This window comes from Lucilia sericata, unplaced genomic scaffold (assembly GCF_015586225.1).
Source record: "Lucilia sericata isolate MDLA Ls3-8-SP2 unplaced genomic scaffold, ASM1558622v1 Contig000383F_arrow, whole genome shotgun sequence".
Lineage (NCBI taxonomy): Eukaryota > Metazoa > Arthropoda > Insecta > Diptera > Calliphoridae > Lucilia > Lucilia sericata.
This window is the reverse complement of record NW_023994402.1, coordinates 226,571-245,983: the sequence shown is the minus strand read 5'-3', so window position 1 is coordinate 245,983 and position 19,413 is coordinate 226,571. Positions and strand designations below refer to the sequence as shown.

Here is a 19,413-nt window from a genome sequence, read left to right as displayed (position 1 = left end):
TTTTCAGAATTGAGTGCTGAATGCCGTTTGAATGTGGATAAGACAAGGAAACCTGTTGCATCATAAAAACGATTTCAATAAGAGTTTGAACATTCGAATGTATTACATACTTTTATATATATGTATATGTATTGCAGTTTTTATGTATATGTATCTTGATTATGCAGCAATACTGTGAATCCTTACACTACTACTTCCCAATTGGTCAGGTAATTTTGGGTCTCTGCTCATAGAGACTACTATGGAAGTGAATAGGCAGAAGATCTAGCCAAAACAGGTTCTGCTTTGGATATCTCCAATGCTGTTTCAGTAGCAACATCATTGAGGTTATTAGAAGTAGAACCGTTAGGTTCTTTCTTCAAAATTCTGAAAGCAGTTGGAATAATCTGGATACGTGTAGAGGGTCTATACTAATCCGATAATAACTGGGCACTGGATACACTGGAGGTAAAAAATGCCAATTGTTTTGGGATCTGCTTTAACAAAATCTGTAGTAGTTGCAAGAATAGGTATAAAGAAATAACTGGTTTACACCTTAACTTCGATTACCTTGTTCTAGTTGTCAAAAGGATTATATTTCTGAAAAGTACATAGATCCAAACTTTACGACCTATTGAGATCTCACTGCTACAGTCTGTATAAATAACATCCGTCTGATGTATCGTAGACATCAGATGGATGTTATTTATCCACCCACTGTCATTTTTAAGATAGATGCGACCTTATATAGAACCTACTTAGAGCTAGGATTACAGAAAATTTCTTCAATCCCTATAATATCATTGATTATTGTATCCCGGTATCTTTTATTATGAAGTACGATTCCTTTTCCTCCAATTCGGAATGTTTCTGTGCTTACATATTCAAAATATTAAATATGGTTGGTGGTGTCATCTTCATTGAAGAATTTCGGGACAAATATCTCTTTTAGACTTAATGACGAATGTAATATTATTCAAATGAAATGTTAGCGACTAAGAATGCGGCAAACTGGATGAACTACTAACATATATCTAATAGCAATATCAGAATCAATACTGACAGTTAAGCAGCTATCAAATATCTAATCGTTGCGCGTTTCGCATTTTAACTAGTCCATGTGCCTCTGTAAATGAGGTGGCGAGACATTCGAACATAAACCTAATATGTGGAAAGATACACAGGGATAATGATATCAATTATATTGCTGATAACTTGGCTAAAGCGGAAGCACTGCTTAGTGAATTAGATATAGACCAATTTTGTGATGTTATAATTCTAGCCGTCAAGAATCATATTTCAAAAATATGTTTTATTAAAGCTCAAGACCAATGTTTATAAGGGCCTTCTTGCGCTATCACTAGTTCTTTAGATCTCAATTAAGTACCTTGATATCAGTTACTTGATATCATTACTGGTCATTGTAGATTCGCCAATCGTGCTGGACGCGTAAAACTCCCATATAATGACTTCTGTAGAAGCCGTCGAAATGAAAATGAGCTAGCACAACTTTTTTGATGATAGTCCTGATCTGTGTCGTTGCTTACGCGAACGATGTTGTGATACTTGTATGTTCAGGAATGTTCTCAGAAGTTATTAGCGATATTATGTCTAATGCTCTGGTGCTACTCAGTAACTGGGCCACATATAGCGGCCTAGGACTAAACCCAAGCAAGACAGAACTGGTGCTTTTCACAACAAAGACCAAGATTCCAAGCTTCAACTTGTCGCGGTTAAAGATCTGCGAAATCCCCTTATCAAGAAATGCTAAATATCTAGGAATTACCCTAGACTCCAAATTACCATGGAAACTTAACATCAAGAAGGCAACGGTCGCCCCATTTGGTTTGAAATGGGGGCTTAGTCCCAACATAGTTAAATGGATGTATACAGCCATAGTACGTTCTATTCTTATATACGTATCTCTTATATGGTGGACTTCAACTAAGAAGAAATTTGTTGTAGATCAGCTATATAAAGTTCAGAGATCAGTTGCAAGTGCTCTAAGAACTAGTCTTTCAGAAGCTCTGAACACTATATTGTACATACTACCTATAGATCTGCATATCTGCTTTCAGCGCAACGAGGCTTAACACATCTGGAAGTTGGAGATGAAGAATATATTAACACGCTAAGATTTTAAACCTATTTCCTCCAATCTTGCACCAACCATTTGACTATATTACCCTACACACGCACATTGATAGAGTTTTCAAAGTTAGAGTTCCTTCTAGGAGCGAGTAGTGTATGGGTTACCTACCGAGTGAATATACCACCAGAATCTTTACAAATGGTTCTTAAATGAACTGCGGTATTGGTTCTTGTGTCTTCTGTGTAGAAGCTGGAGAAAGTATATCTTACCGTCTTCCCAACAACTGAAGTATTTTTCAGCCTGAAATATTTGCGATAACATCAGCCTGTAGAGTACTACATGATCTCAATATTCGTGGCAACATAGAAATTTTTGTCGACAGTCTAGTGGCACCTCTTTCCCTAAACTCCTATACTACCATTTCTCGATTAGTCAGCCAATCTAAAAAGGATTTGTAAAGGCTGGGTCGCCTGTCTGACATTTATGGAAATGAACAGGCAAATTAGCTTGCCAGAAAGGGATCTGCTCTTGATATCTCCAACACCGTTTCAGTAGCAACTCCGTTAGGTTTTATGAAAAGCAGTATCCTCATATTCTTTTTCCAAAAGGCTGAAAATTTATGGAATAATTTAGACACATGTAAAGGGGGGAAGTTATTGTGGCCTTCTTTCAATGAGAAACCCACCTTATAACCCGAAGTAGACGGGATATATCGAGATTGATAGCGGTAATAACAGGAGACTCGATGCCAGGCAGACTGCAAGTCGTCTGGAGCTCCCCTTTAACGATTACTGTCACAGTTGCAAAGACAGGGAATAGGAAGAAATGGGCTTCATTCTTCTCTGTGAATGTCCTGCTCTTGCCGTTAAGAGATATCTGGGTCTAAGCTTAATAACATCTTGAGATTTCTTACGGCTACAGGCTGGATCTAATACTATATAATACTACATCTGACGAGTGGAGTGGTCTGGTCAAAAGGAAGTATCTTTGACTTTACTTGACTGTTCGCGCGCAGTGATCTACCATGATAAACAACCAACCAACCTGACTGTGTGTAGATCGGGAACGACCACTGAGAAGAGCCTATTACTCAGATCTTTTTGATCTTGTGAACGTTCAATGAGATCGTATGATAGCGTTTTTAACGCATCTAAATGGGTATAATAATATGAAATACCAGAAATAGGCATAATTCAGTATTTTCAATAAAATGTTGTCAAACTGATTATAAAAGGACTCAATTTGGATGTGAAACTTTGTAATCTGTTTCAAGTGAGAGCCCTTGTTTACATTATAACCAATTGGGAAAAGGCATAAGAATTCAAGGCTATCCAAATATCTGCAAAACAAGATTCTCTTTTAGTCCTTCTAGTATTAAAACCATAATTGATCAGTAAATATTAAATATTATTTTTGAGAATAACTGACTTCTGAATTTGTACTTTATTATAATTGATCATTAAATGCGCCCTTTAGACATATTTTATTGTCATGAATTTAATCATAGCTTTAACCCTCAACATTTTTAATATGAAAATTATTTACGCTATATAAAATTATAAACACACTTTATTTAAAGATTATCCTGGGCCATCAACAATTACGTCGTAGTCATCGTCTTTTATTGACATGTTAATTTTTCAACATTTAACACATTTAACCTTCTTTCTACCCTAATTGGTTGCACAATGAAAATCCACCTCTAGGTCATAAAGAACCAACAAAAAAAAACAATACACTCTAGATAAAAATTGAATAAACGTTGACACATTTAATTCAATCATTTGAGATTCTCGTTTGAGTGCAAGGAGCAAGGAGCAACAGTAACTCTGGCTGTTATTTACAATTTAAAATAGTACGAGTATGTACGAGTAATAAAACATGTTTAGCATAAATTAAATTCAACTAACCGGGTACGTAATAGTATGCTTCCATTCTCTAATATGCTTATAAATGAAATTTAATCATTCACTTTTTGCTTGAAGCTTTGATAAAATATTATTTTTTTTATATTATTAATCAGCCCCATTCTGTAATACGAAAATTAAGAGATCTTGTATTTCCACAAGGAATAATACAACTATGGGTAGGACTTCTTAAATCCAATGGGAATTCATGATAAGAAGCCTCTTCAGAATGAATAAATCCGAGTTAGTTGATCATATTTATTCTTGGTGGGCACACAGGTTAATAGACGCTGGAACACTTACTCAGTCCCAAACCAAAGAAGTACAGAAATACTGTACATCCATCACAATTCCGTTAACTCCTTCAGTTTCTAGACCCCACTAGAAACCTCTATTAATCGAGATTATAATAACACTAAGGTGACAGCGGATTACCTAAGTAATTGCCTCCGAGGGCTTTGATTTATGATCAAAATTATAACAAATCTGACCTCTAAGTTTAGGGCAAACTTTGATGAAAAGCAGTTTTAGATTTTGAAGGCCTTAGTAGATCTTTCAGAAGACATAAGCAATTTTATAAATAAAGGCGAATTCGCGTTGTTACAACATCTTGAATATGGCGAATACAGCATTTCGTCAAATTTTATTTAATGGACACATTGGAAGGCTATATACTATATAACATCGGACATGCCCGATCTCATACCAGATACAAAATATGTCGGAACTTTGACACACTGATCCCAGATACAATGTCATGGTCAAGCGGAACGTCATTGCTACACTGATGGCTCTAAATTAGAGGACAAAGTCTTCTATATTGAAGACCCGGAAAGGGACTCATAGTTAAAAATATGGTTGAAAGAATACTAGAAGGCTGCTAGGAATATTGAAATAGTGGGTAGAACCAACAAGATCCTATGGCGTAACCCTAACGAGAGCAGTACGAGAAGCCACCTCAAAATGAGTAGGCCTGAGGATAGTACCTATTCTGAATGGACACTCAGGATTATGGGCACAACTATACAAAATAAGGCATGCGGATTCTGACGAATGTTTAGCATGCAGATAGGACAGTAAAACTCTGGAAGACTTTCTTTGCCATTGTCAGGCTTTCACTGAAGTTAGATCCAAATATCTTGGGATATTATTCCGGATATAACATCCCTCACAAATACTGATTGGAAAATTCTTAGAAATTACTTGAAACTGAGTTTCTGAACACCGGACGATAATACATTCAGTAAATACTTTATAAGATTTTTATTGTTACCAACAGACATTTTTCATGAAAAGGAGCGCACAATAGTCCAATATTCCATTTCATGTAGATACATCTTCCTATCAACCTAACCTTACCTACAGTGTTCAAAGCTTTCGAAATTTTTACTCTGGTTTTTGGGTTAAAATCATAATCAAGTTCAAATTACATGACGATCGGTCCATAATTGACTCATACACACTTTTAAGGCCTTTTAGAAAATTACTCTTAATATATCGTTGAAATAATATTTTATGATTAAATTTGACATGATTAATTTGCTCTCAGAAATGGTTCAGTCTATCAAATTCTGATTAGTTTGGTCCATAATTGATTTAAGCTCAATGTACTAACTAAAATCAGTATGTTGCCCAAAAATCGTATTTGTTATAAATTTGCGGAAATATTTGAGAAAATTGTTTAGGAGCTACATCCATATTAGGTCTTATTCCAAAATTGATGTTTCAAATACAAAAATACGACAAGTGTACTATTTTCGGATAATATTTTATCTAGAATGGGGCAGAACTTTGCAAATTATTGTATTATTGCTATTGTTTACTTATATATTCCACAAACTCTTTTAAATCAACACTTCCATAGCCATGAAGGAAAAAAAAAAAATAAGACTAAAAAAACAAAAACACACCCGCGGTTATTTAAAATTCTGACAAGGACTGGCTGTGCTGTGAATAAAATTAAGAAAAATATTGAAGCTTTGAAGAGCAGCAGAAATAGAAACAATCAAGATTTACAAAATAACTTGTTCCTTTTCCATTATCCACGTTCGTCTTCTTAGTGGTCTTTACGCAGGGATTTGCTTTATTCGCCTTTTTATTAATTTGTACGGGGGAAATCAACTACTATACTACTCTATACACCACCCAACATCAGAACTTTATTGTGCCCATGACAACGTGACAACACTTGTCAAGTGTCAATAGCAATATGTCAACCCAGTTGCATGCTGATCACAACCCACAGCACCTTAAAGCTAAGGAACACCAAAGAGACCAAGAAGAACAGTAAAGTAAAGAAGAAGACGAAGAATTATGAAAATCCGCTAGTGAAGAAATGTTACGGCCAAGAGATTTACAATAAAAGGCATTTTAACCATTCATTCATTTAAATAACGTAATAACGTTTGCCTTTTGGCCAATACCGACCGACTTACAACATTCAACAATGACAAACTGTTGAATGTGTAATAAAAATCAAATAGTCTACTTGATTGTGTAAATATACTCGTCTTATATTCAATGAATTGGCTCCACTTTGGCTCTTTGTCTACCCTCAAGGTTTTTTTTTGCCGCAAGTTTTTGTATATAAATATTTATTTATTTATACCGAAAGAACGTATTACTCTTATTTATACAAATAATTTTTTTTTCATATTTATTATTTTTAAATCCTTGTATGAGTTAAAATCTTAAACGAAAAACTCAAGACAATTTACATGTGTTCCAATTTTTATGTCTGTGGGTCAAATTGTTTGAATAAATTCTTAAATACGGCATCGTATTTATTATGTTCTCATCAGTTTTATGTAAATATAAATCGGAAATATTGATTTTATTATGAATACAAATAAATAAATTTTGCCCGACACTAAATTGTTTACAATAACCATTCCCCTGTCATTATTTATTCATATATTAGAACATATTTTAAATTGTTATTAAAATGTATATGTAAGAAGTTTAAGTACTTCTAGTTTTAGGGGTCGGTCATAAGTAAAGTACATTTAGTACACGTGAATTTCATAGACTAGAATCTGTGATGATAATTGGCCCACAACCCTTAGACTACCATGATATTAACAAATATTAGGGCCCTAAAAAATAACACCGAAGATAAGATCATTGTGGTAAATCGATAGATAGATTGATAGATAGATAGATATATAGATAGATAGATAGATAGATAGATAGATAGATAGATAGATAGATAGATAGATAGATAGATAGATAGATAGATAGATAGATAGATAGATAGATAGATAGATAGATAGATAGATAGATAGATAGATAGATAGATAGATAGATAGATAGATAGATAGATAGATAGATAGATAGATAGATAGATAGATAGATAGATAGATAGATAGATAGATAGATAGATAGATAGATAGATAGATAGATAGATAGATAGATAGATAGATAGATAGATAGATAGATAGATAGATAGATAGATAGATAGATAGATAGATAGATAGATAGATAGATAGATAGATAGATAGATAGATAGATAGATAGATAGATAGATAGATAGATAGATAGATAGATAGATAGATAGATAGAATAGATAGATAGATAGATAGATAGATAGATAGATAGATAGATAGATAGATAGATAGATAGATAGATAGATAGATAGATAGATAGATAGATAGATAGATAGATAGATAGATAGATAGATAGATAGATAGATAGATAGATAGATAGATAGATAGATAGATATATAGATAGATAGATAGATAGATAGATAGATAGATAGATAGATAGATAGATAGATAGATAGATAGATAGATAGATAGATAGATAGATAGATAGATAGATAGATAGATAGATAGATAGATAGATAGATAGATAGATAGATAGATAGATAGATAGATAGATAGATAGATAGATAGATAGATAGATAGATAGATAGATAGATAGATAGATAGATAGATAGATAGATAGATAGATAGATAGATAGATAGATAGATAGATAGATAGATAGATAGATAGATAGATAGATAGATAGATAGATAGATAGATAGATAGATAGATAGATAGATAGATAGATAGATAGATAGATAGATAGATAGATAGATAGATAGATAGATAGATAGATAGATAGATAGATAGATAGATAGATAGATAGATAGATAGATAGATAGATAGATAGATAGATAGATAGATAGATAGATAGATAGATAGATAGATAGATAGATAGATAGATAGATAGATAGATAGATAGATAGATAGATAGATAGATAGATAGATAGATAGATAGTAGGGTGATCGACTCGATTTTTCAACCGGTTTTAAAACCGGTTTTTTCTGCTTTACCAGTGTCGGTTTTTTCTAAATGTTGATTTTTCGAATATCGAATAACCCGGTTTTTTCACTTTTTAAAAACCGGTTTCGAATACTTTTATTTGCTTTGTATTCAAAGATTATTTAAATGAAATTTTGAAGTAAATAATACAGCCCGTTTAAATTTTAAAAATATTCGAGTCCAGGAACTAGGATACATTTTTCTAAAGCACCATTGGTTAAACTTTTTTGATTTTCCTAACTAATTAAAAAATTTTATTTGTAAAATTGATAACTGTTTAATAAAATTTTATTAATCTTAAGATTATATTCCAATTACAATAATTAATTTACCGCTGCAATATTATGGAAGTGTTGGAATGCCTATGAAAATTTCCTAAAAGGGCTTTAGAATAAGCTAGGATTACATAGTACCTTATATTTAACAGAAGTGTCCACTTTTTTCCTATTTTTTTTTTTATATTAAAGAAATAATGTAAATCAAACGACTAGATCTAAAGTTATAATCTGCTAAACTGTTAAAAATCATTTCGGGCCATGTTTTATTAATCAAATTTAAACATAAACATTAATTTCTTCAAATTAACATATATTTTTTATTTATTATGAAAAACCGGTTAACCGGTTTTTTCTGAATTTGAAAAATATCAACCGGTTTTTTTGAAATGTCAACTATTCGAACTATTCGAAAACCGGTTTTTGGAAAATGTCGAATAATCGATCACCCTAATAGATAGATAGATAGATAGATAGATAGGTAGTTAGTTAGTTAGTTAGTTAGTTAGTTAGTTAGTTAGTTAGTTAGTTAGTTAGTAGTTAGTTAGTTAGTTAGTTAGTTAGTTAGTTAGTTAGTTAGTTAGTTAGTTAGTTAGTTAGTTAGTTAGTTAGTTAGTTAGTTAGTTAGTTAGTTAGTTAGTTAGTTAGTTAGTTAGTAGTTAGTTAGTTAGTTAGTTAGTTAGTTAGTTAGTTAGTTAGTTAGTTAGTTAGTTAGTTAGTTAGTTAGTTAGTTAGTTAGTAGTTAGTTAGTTAGTTAGTTAGTTAGTTAGTTAGTTAGTTAGTTAGTTAGTTAGTTAGTTAGTTAGTTAGTTAGTTAGTTAGTTAGTTAGTAGTTAGTTAGTAGTTAGTTAGTTAGTTAGTTAGTTAGTTAGTTAGTTAGTTAGTTAGTTAGTTAGTTAGTTAGTTAGTTAGTTAGTTAGTTAGTTAGTTAGTTAGTTAGTTAGTTAGTAGTTAGTTAGTTAGTTAGTTAGTTAGTTAGTTAGTTAGTTAGTTAGTTAGTTAGTTAGTAGTTAGTTAGTTAGTTAGTTAGTTAGTTAGTTAGTTAGTTAGTTAGTTAGTTAGTTAGTTAGTTAGTTAGTTAGTTAGTTAGTTAGTTAGTTAGTTAGTTAGTTAGTTAGTTAGTTAGTTAGTTAGTTAGTAGTTAGTTAGTTAGTTAGTTAGTTAGTTAGTAGTAGTTAGTTAGTTAGTTAGTTAGTTAGTTAGTAGTTAGTTAGTTAGTTAGTTAGTTAGTTAGTTAGTTAGTAGTTAGTTAGTTAGTTAGTTAGTTAGTAGTTAGTTAGTTAGTTAGTTAGTTAGTTAGTTAGTTAGTTAGTTAGTTAGTTAGTTAGTTAGTTAGTTAGTTAGTTAGTTAGTTAGTAGTCTGACGGATTGCAACACTAGCTACTAACTTTTCGAGGTACACAATCTTTTCCATCAAAGGGTTGGGATGAGTTCTTAATCCAACAAATTACACTGTTTTTATAGAAGCATTAGGAGGACTGCTATGGGCAAAAAGAGTTACGTGTTACCACAAAAGGGAGTTCGGCGTACATCTTGCTTAGATGTATATGGGTCATCGACTACAGCTCAAGAAACATTGCTGAAGTTTCTGCCGATCGGGACCCATATAAGATAATAGGCGGTATCCACAACAGAGCGTTTTATGTATTTAGGTGTGTTGGTCATAATGGGTTACAGGACACATCATAAATGAATACTTGATGAATACCGCTCCAGAACGACCAGATTGTCAGCTTAGTAACAGCAGAATTTATTTCCCGGACAAAAACTTTCAACAACAGCGTTACTGTTACAACAACAATAACATGTACATATATTGGACATATGTATGTGTTAGACAGTTGCACACAAACATCTGACTTTTCCTATCAAACTTTAATTGTTGGGACTTGTGGTAAATAGCTCCCAGAGGAGAGATCGTGATCGCTTGATCATTAGAGCAAACTCCTGAGGAAATCAGTTTTTAAATGTGTAGCTCTAAACTGGAAGACAATTGGGTGTGGATCTATATTGAAAAAGCGGAATCTGAACCTGACGAATGTAAAACTGTTATCTCGTTGCGTCACACAGTTTTGCATTCGTTAGGTTAACTTCTTCAAGCTCCTTGAATTATAAATATACGAGAGATTCCAATATGGACGCTTAGAATAATTGAACGGTGGATATGATTAATAAAATCATAAAAAAATCTGAAATAAATTACACGAACGGATTTAGATGATGGTAGAGCATGCGGAGAGTACAATGAAATGCTAGAACATTTCCCTGTCATAGGCAGACTTTCCTCAATTAATTACTTTCATAAACACAGAGGGAAAAAGAAATATACACGCCTGGTACCAAATTGATAACAAAGAGTTTTAAATTTTATACACATCCGTTGTCTAAGTGTTAACAAACGTGGTAAGCTCACTTATAGGCAACGAATTGTTTGTCAATAGTGAGCTTACCACGTTTGTTAACATTTAGACAACGGATGTGTATAAAATTTAGATTACGACAACGAATTGTTGCAATGTTGTCAACATTACATAGTGTTGTCGTACGTATGTATATACTTTCACAACGGATGGTATTGAACAATTATAAACATTTTGGTGTCAATTTGGAACCAGGCGTGTATATTTCTTTTTCCCTCTGTGAACCCATAGTTTACTTAGGTTAGATTGATAGGAGGATGTATTCAATTCGTAGTTTAACTTAAGTCAACTAGAAGCTAAAATTTCTTTTCTACAGAATTTCAAGAAAATCCGATGGTAAATAATTCGTGAAATACAGGAATGATAAGAATCTTCTAGTTTTTAATTTGGTTTATTTTTAAAATTGTACACAATTTAACAAGAAATATTTGTTTTCCTTGTATTCTCCCTGTTTAGTACAAGATGATCTCATAGGTACATATTCCAACATTGTTAAACGATTGGAGAAATACAGAAACGGGCTAATGCCTTGCATTCCTATCGATTTTTGTTTCATAAAAACCTCATATCCATATTTTATTAAGATTTTTTCCTATAATAGATTAGATCACAGTTGATATTTGAAATATTTTCCACGTACTGATAGATATTCCATGAATTAACGATAACATTCATCAACGAGTTTGACGACATAAAAAAGGGTTGTTTGTCATTATCGCTGGCAAATACGAACAAGTTAAAAAGTAAATATAAAAGTGCAAAAGAATAATAATTTTTTTAATATATTTACATTATTTTTGGTTCATTTCAACTCGATACTATTCAGTTTATTTTACGTTGTTTACCTTTAAAAGTAAATTATATGATAAACACGTCATAATTATGGTCTATTGGTTTTATTGGTAGCAAACGCTAGAGATAAAGATTAAGTTTTATCATTTATATGCAAATATTTGAAACATAACGAATCTGTAGCAGGGACACAACTTTATAATCAACTTTTTTTTCTTTCGTTAAGAATTACGTTTCTTTTTTCTCTGACAAATCAGGTATAAAAAATTTTATATTTTCACCCTCTATTGGTTGAGAACTTTTTTTATAGAAAAATTGTAAAATAAAACAACAAACAATTAATTACTTTATTAACATTTTTAACAAATAAATGTAAGAAAAAGAAAAATATGATTAAAATTTAAATGAAATGCAAATTTAAGACATTTCCGAATTTGAAAAATGTTTGTTTTAATATTTTTTTGTAATTTGAAGCAAAACTGGTTGGACAGGTTCTTCAAATTATATAAACCACCTACATATTAAATTAAAGAACTTGTTCATTTTCTCAAATATCACCTAAAATGCCAACATCCGACAAATAAATGGAATTTTTGACATTCGTCAACATTTTTAGTGAAATTTATAATCAAGAATAAAGAACATAGTGTTCGCAGGTCATTTTGGAAAGAAATCTTCTGCAAAAAATTATATCTGGGAGGCCCCAGATATCTTCGAAATCCAAATGTTTCAACACGTGTAGTGCGGAAACTTTTTTGGCAGCTCAAAAGTGAGTTTGTGTTTGTTAATATTTTTAAATTAGCCAAAGGTTAAGTTGATTTGACAGCCGCCTGAAGCAAAGTTCACTTAGGTCCCGTTGTGTTGAAATTTCACCTTATCAATTGTCCTTAAGACGGCGTACTAGATGATCATTTAATAAACAGCTATTGTCCATGATTGTTCATTCACCAAACATTTCCTTTCTTATGTCAATGACAGAGAATGTGCTCAGTGTTTTCATTATCCTCTTCGTCATTGAAAATAGTACAGAAATCATTATAAGAAGGATGTTATGGCCTCTGCGAATGTGTACCAAGTGACCATTTTCCTCTTATGACCGCGAAGAGGTTTCTGAGATGGATCATAAATAGGTTTTTAGCAAAATTCGTACGTACTATAACCATTCTCTCTGGTTTCCAAGCAGGTCCGATCATTTTCACATTCTTTGGGGATTTGACGATGGTGTTACGACCAAACTCATTCACTCGCTAGTGCGTCAGAACGGTTGTTGAATTCTATGTCCCCGTTTACTGGAACCCATTCAAGGGTAACCAATGAGAGTCGTCCTATCTCCTCAAGGGACTATCTGTATTCTTGGACCACTTTCGACGTGGTGTACACATTCTTTGGGGATTTGACGACTGCATTGCACTGTATATGTTCGACAGCAATTTTTATGTTAATAATTTCAGCCTGGACTACACCTGCAGTCGTCAGGGAACCTCATAGGTAGTCTTATATTCAACTTTCCAGAGTATCCATCAGTTTTATGTATGTGAATGGTATTATCCATTATAAGTATGTTCTATTTGGAATGTTTATAGTAAAGCACAGATCGAATGTCGGGGCAGGTATGGCGTAGTCAAGAGACTGCTTTATTGTCCAATATTAATCCCAGATATCAAACAGTCTAGGGAGTTTTCTTGATGAAAGACAGTCATCTTGGTGTATTGCAATCCCGGGGTAAAGATCTGCTATCCGTACTACTAGTCAACCGGGGCTATAAACTGGGGATGTCAATTCACTCCTCGAACTTTCCTTGGAATGATTTGACATGGAATCGAACCAGAGAACCACATAATCTGGTACTACAGGTGGCCAGTTGCCCACAGGACTTGTCCTGGCTGGTCAGTTGGTAGAGGTTCCTTCGGGAACCACGTAATGGCTGTGGTTTAAACCCAAATTCGAGGGAAGAGTAAGTTAAAGACTAACGGTAAAATCTATAATTCGGGATAAGTTTGATGCTGTTGTCGAATGACAACAGATACCCCACAGAGGAGTGACTGTGGGACTAAGCGTTGAAAAATAGGTGGTGTTAACGGTATATGAGACAGAATGGATGTAGGGGTATACCGAACTCATCCGCCCGTATACCTAGAATGAGTCTGTTGTATGTTATTCTCTTATGAGTTTGTAGGATAAATGAAAAGTCTGCTCATACCAGCTTTACCACAGTGTGTCCCTGTGAGTAAGAACAAAGTTTCGGCTTATTTGATGGATTCTTTCTTAGGTCTTCCGGTTACGTCTCTAGGTGCTGTTGCCGGCCTAACAGAGGCCATCCCATCTGTATGGTTGCAAAAGGAAGTGCTGTTTTTGCAGCTCGGAATTTAAGCAACGGGGCAATGGCCTAAAGTACTTGACATTAAAGTCAAGGGAGTTGCGAATCGTGGGATCTTTTATCGCCTTGTGAAAGTATTAATTCCGTTTTGGCTGGAATACTATTTTAGTAAGGATTCCAATATGTCTGTTAGAATTTTTGAATCATTGCCTGCGATTGCGTCTACGTAGGCACTTCTTTTACAACTCGTAATCTCTAGAACCATTCAAATGAAGTCTACGTAGGTACTTTTTTACAACTCGTAATCTCTAGAACCATTCAAATTGAGTTGATAATGAGTTTCCATAATAGCGGAGATGGCACCTCACCTTGTGGTGTATCGCGGTTTGCTACTTTGGAGACTTTTGAGGCACCTAAAGTAGATTCGATATGCTTGTAGTTTATCAAGAAATGAGATAACAAAAGTTTTAATTCCAACTAGTCTCATAGAGTCAATTACAAATTCCGGATTGAAATTATTGAATGCCCCTTCTATATCAAAGAATGTCACATGGTGTATTCCTTGGAATTCAGGGATTTTTCTTTGTGGCCAACTAGTTCGTGAAGCAGCATTTCGGTACACAGAGGGAAAAAGAAATATACACGTCTGGTACCAAATTGACACCAAACTGTTTATAGTGTTTCAATAACATCCGTTGTCAAAGTATATACATACGTACAACAACACTATTGACAAACAATCCGTTGCCTATAGTGAGTTTACCACGTTTGTTAACATTTAGACAACGGATGTGTATAAAATTTAGATTTCGACAACGAATTGTTGCAATATTGACAACGTTGCCTGGAAAGTGGGTACTTATTAGTATATCTAGGGTATCTTGACTACTCTTAGTTCACGTGCTAACATTTTTTTAACTTTAATATCAATCGTACAATTTTCTTCATATTCGACTGAGTTTATAATTAATGTCCTTGAAAATTTCACTTTTTCCTTCCCAAGGTCTTCATTATGAACTTAATAGTTTACACATAATTATTTAAATAATTTTAGTTTAAACTCTTTTAAAATTTATGAATTGAGTGACCTTAATCTGCCTATAAATTTACTCTATTTCTAAAATTGAGTGTTTTTTTTCTGCAATTCGCCTTCATTAATTATCAACACTTTTATAGCTGAACAATGGAAAAATATATATATTTAACAAATTTAAATAATGCTGTTAAAATAAAAATCCTAACTTCCATGTAATGGCGCCACATTGACATGCCGCCAATGTTTAATCAGAATCCATCCATTTATTTATATTTACACCAACCAAATCTACAAAAATATACGTTATACAAACCACCTACATACATACGTTTTGGAATGATTGGGGAGTGAAGCGCTGAGCTAAATGTTGAGGATAGGAGAAGTAAGTTTGATATTGGACAGAATTTAACTGCCATCGACGTCATTGAATTTTTGCTTTATGCAAACACACTTCGTTTTTGTCGTTTAATAAAAAGTCGCACACTTATACTGCACTATGGGAAAGAATTATAATATTGCAGAGTTTGAGGTATATTCGGTAGAGTTCGACCGAAATTATACAATTTTTCAGCAGAAATAAATAATTAAATGCCAAATATTTGTGTACATTTGGCCCAATGTGCATTCTCACGAGCAACAACTACATAGACACAGGATAACAACATGAATGAGTAGGAATGGATGAAAATAAGATGCTTAACTGAAGAACTGATTTTTGATTATAGAACTAGGGACGGACGGACAGCTGTATAACTGTTTGATAACTCGTCTATTATGTTTGTTGTTGTTGTTTATTTATTTACAAACACACAAACAAACAAACATTGTAAGTAGAAAACGAGAAGAGCAAACAAAAGAACAAAACATCCTTGTTTAAATAACAATACAACAACAAATTAACTGTTAGATTTGTGACTAAAAATCTAAAGGGGAGACCGGGAAGGTTGTGTTTGCTAAAGGAGTGTGATGATACATGATCTAGTTTACAAAATTGTTCCATTTTTTTCTAGTATGTACTTCTTATTTGTTTGTGTTAGTGCGTGTGTGTACACTTTAAAGGAGAAACGTCAAAAAAAAAGGATGTTTGGTTTGAATATTTTAATTATGTCGTTATTTTATGGATTCTAATGAAAACAAAATAAGAAAATGAAAAGAAAACTTTATTTTATTATTTGTGAAACCATACAAAAGTTAATACTAATGATATGAGTACGTATGTAGTACTTAAATGATCAACATACAATATAATCATTCTTTTTTTTTTTTCATTTCGAACCGCAAAAAAGTTTAAAAAAACTTGGATGACAAACTTAGACAGTTTTACATACATTTGTACAATGTACATACATATGTTTGTCATATTATATATGACAAACATCTTATTATAAATAAATAAGATTTCAAAAATAAACTATTCTATTTTCGGTTCACTATGGGAATTTCAAGTTCATAAGGTTAAATCGCTTAAAAACAATACCGATCTTGCGAATTATCTACCAACAAAGTGCCACTTTTAACATTCTCTTGCTCTCCCGTTGAAAGTTTTTAAAAGTACAAATCGTATAATTGTATGATTTCCCAATAACCATTTAAAGGCAATTTATTATTCTCCAACTCAAAATATTGATCTTATACAAACGGTCCAGCATCATGACGCGATCTCCATGGTATATAAGAAAAGAAAACATCTATATAAACGTATACCCCGTTCACACGATGCAATTATTCGTTATGCACCCTCTTATTCTTAATTCAATCCCCAATTACGAACTATCAATCAGTTGCGGTCGCGTTTTGATGCCCTAGTGGTCGCAGGAGTCCATTTAAGTACTACTCACTACTTCTAGATTTAAAACAGCCGGTTTGATTCACAAAGTTGAGGATATCCCAGATAATTCATACAAACAAGATAGAACAGCAAAGACGAAACAATATTCTCTGCTCTCATGGAATTATGAGCAATAGCGGAGGAGGTGAGCTATTGTTTAATCTTCCTCCTTATTATGACAACTCCTACTGTAGTCGTTATATTCGAGATCCATTCTATTAAGCTTAACAATAAGCTTCTCATTCATTGCAACATTCCTGGCAAGTTCGTCAGTTATACAGTTTCCCTGACAATTACTTTATCCAGGAACCCATATTAGCGTTATCCTAGAATGTTTCCTTATCTTATTCAGAGATATTTATTCGTGTGTGCCCTATGCTTTTACTGCCAGACCACGAACCACATGCATTAAGTCTGATTGCAGAATTAAGGGCCAGTTGAATTGCCATCAGGTCAGCTGGTAACCAGTTCATTATCATTGCTGAGGAGGAGCAATGCAGCTGATGCTGCTTTAGAGTGGTGAAGATTGATTTGAGTCAACAATATCGTTGGCGATCTCCTGGGATAAACTCTACTCATCCTTCCGAGTAGAGAGTTTGCTCATCATCTCAGAGAATTATTGAATATTTTCTCTTTCGGAAGGATTAGAGATGATGTTGTTAACCGTGCCTACGGAAAGGGATCGCCCTTGGAATCTTTACAATAGACGTGGATGAAAATCGTTGCGAAGCCGTAAAGACCTTCACCTTTGTTTCTTGCAGCGGTTCCATACAACTTTCCAGCTATGTTTTGAAAGCTGATAGTTACATCTCTTTGAAAACATGCTAGAACACTCCCATCAGTTTTTGCTCCACCACATCCCAGTTAAACTGGGATATGGATACGTCAACGTAGCTTTTTCAATGACGGCTCGAACGAGGCTGTCTTTGACAACCTCGATGAAATAGCGCGTCGTTGACTTCCGCGCTTGTTTTGGACATTTTCTCCCTAGCTGCTTTCTTGCTGATACTGCTTCATCCTCTGAACGTTGCCACTTAGGCGCCGTTTCCGTTACCAATTCGGCGGGAGGAGAAACGTTGTTTGCTCCGTACTAAGTTCCCCGTTTGTTTAAGACCCGAGTAGCTCAATAATCCTATAGGTGGAACGCCTTGTAGTTGCCGCCTGCTTACAGTGTTTTTTTGTGCGGTGTTGTGCATTCCCAGCACAGGAGTATACCATCACTGAGCCTGAAGGTATATTGGCACTTGTGAAGCTGATAAAAGAGACGACTTAGCCGACCCCTTATCATCGGTACCCAAACCAGTTTGGTTTGGACTGCAACAGTTTTGGAGTCCATAGGTACCTCGCCACTTGGTGAACAACTGTGAATAGTACATTTAACCAGCCTAAATGTACCAGACTGACCTCCTACAACGCCGGTAGCTTGCAAACAGGCCTGGCACGGTGTGGCCGCCGGGATCGACAATACACATTAAAGTGTATGGTTCAAATAAGAAGCAGCCTGATATGCTTTCCTGGACCATCCCTCTCAATGAGGGACAGTCCCATAGGGACAGGCTATCAGGCGCCAGGGGAGGGAGGTTCTTAGTTTCACGCTCAAAGCAGACAAGTCTAGAATGGGTGACCCAACCATTACGAATGTGTCGTGTGTAAACGGGTTAATTAGCTATTGTAGTTCAGAAGCCGGATTAAGTTATACAACTGTTTGTGTGAACTTGGTATTAGAAGCTTACCTGGTAAAACTACTTCACCACCTGGAGCTGCTTATGAGGCTGCTTATATGAAACCAAAATTGTTCAAGTTTTGTTCGCCTAGTTTACTTTGGATTGATCCAAGGCTCATTGAGCATGTAATACTTAATTTTATATTATTTACTAGAAACTAGTTTTTCTACAATTTATTTTAAAAAATGTTGAATTTAATAAAAATGCTTTTATTTTTATTAAATAAATCTCTCAATACAATAATAAAAATTCAATTACATGCCAATTTTCACGATAATCATTTGATAATGAAATCGTTTTTCATTACAGTTTTTCTTTATTTGCCACAAACAGATGAGGTCAAATTTAAAGCTCATCTGCATTTTATAGAGATTTATTTAAAAATGAGTTGGAAATGCGAGTACACAAGCTATTGTAATCGATTTTATTTTATCAAATTTATTACATGTTGCTTTGTCTTTTTTTTGTGTTAACTAAAGTATTGAATAAAAATGTTATGGGACAAAAAATATAATGCTAGGGATTATATTTTATATAGATACTTATGTTTAGAAATCAAATCCTTATTTGGGATTTATTTTATGAAATAAAACTGATTTTGAAAATTATACGCTTAATAATACTAACACACCCTCGTTTACAAATACTTGAACTGTTAAGTTCAACACTCAAGTTGTCGTTAAAATTAATTAAGCATCAGATGACCAATATCATTGTAAATCATAATACAAATGGTG

At 33.6% G+C, this 19,413-nt stretch overlaps 1 protein-coding gene across 1 annotated transcript in view; it reads left to right on the top strand.

Annotated features, from left to right (window-relative positions):
- The first annotated feature begins 3,965 nt into the window (after positions 1–3,965).
- LOC119604344 overlaps positions 3,966–19,413 on the top strand; it is a 37,464-nt gene continuing 22,016 nt past the window's right edge. The window contains exon 1 of the mRNA XM_037956918.1: positions 3,966–3,984. The gene's annotated coding sequence lies outside the window, so the exon portion shown is untranslated. The remainder of the gene's footprint in view (positions 3,985–19,413) is intronic.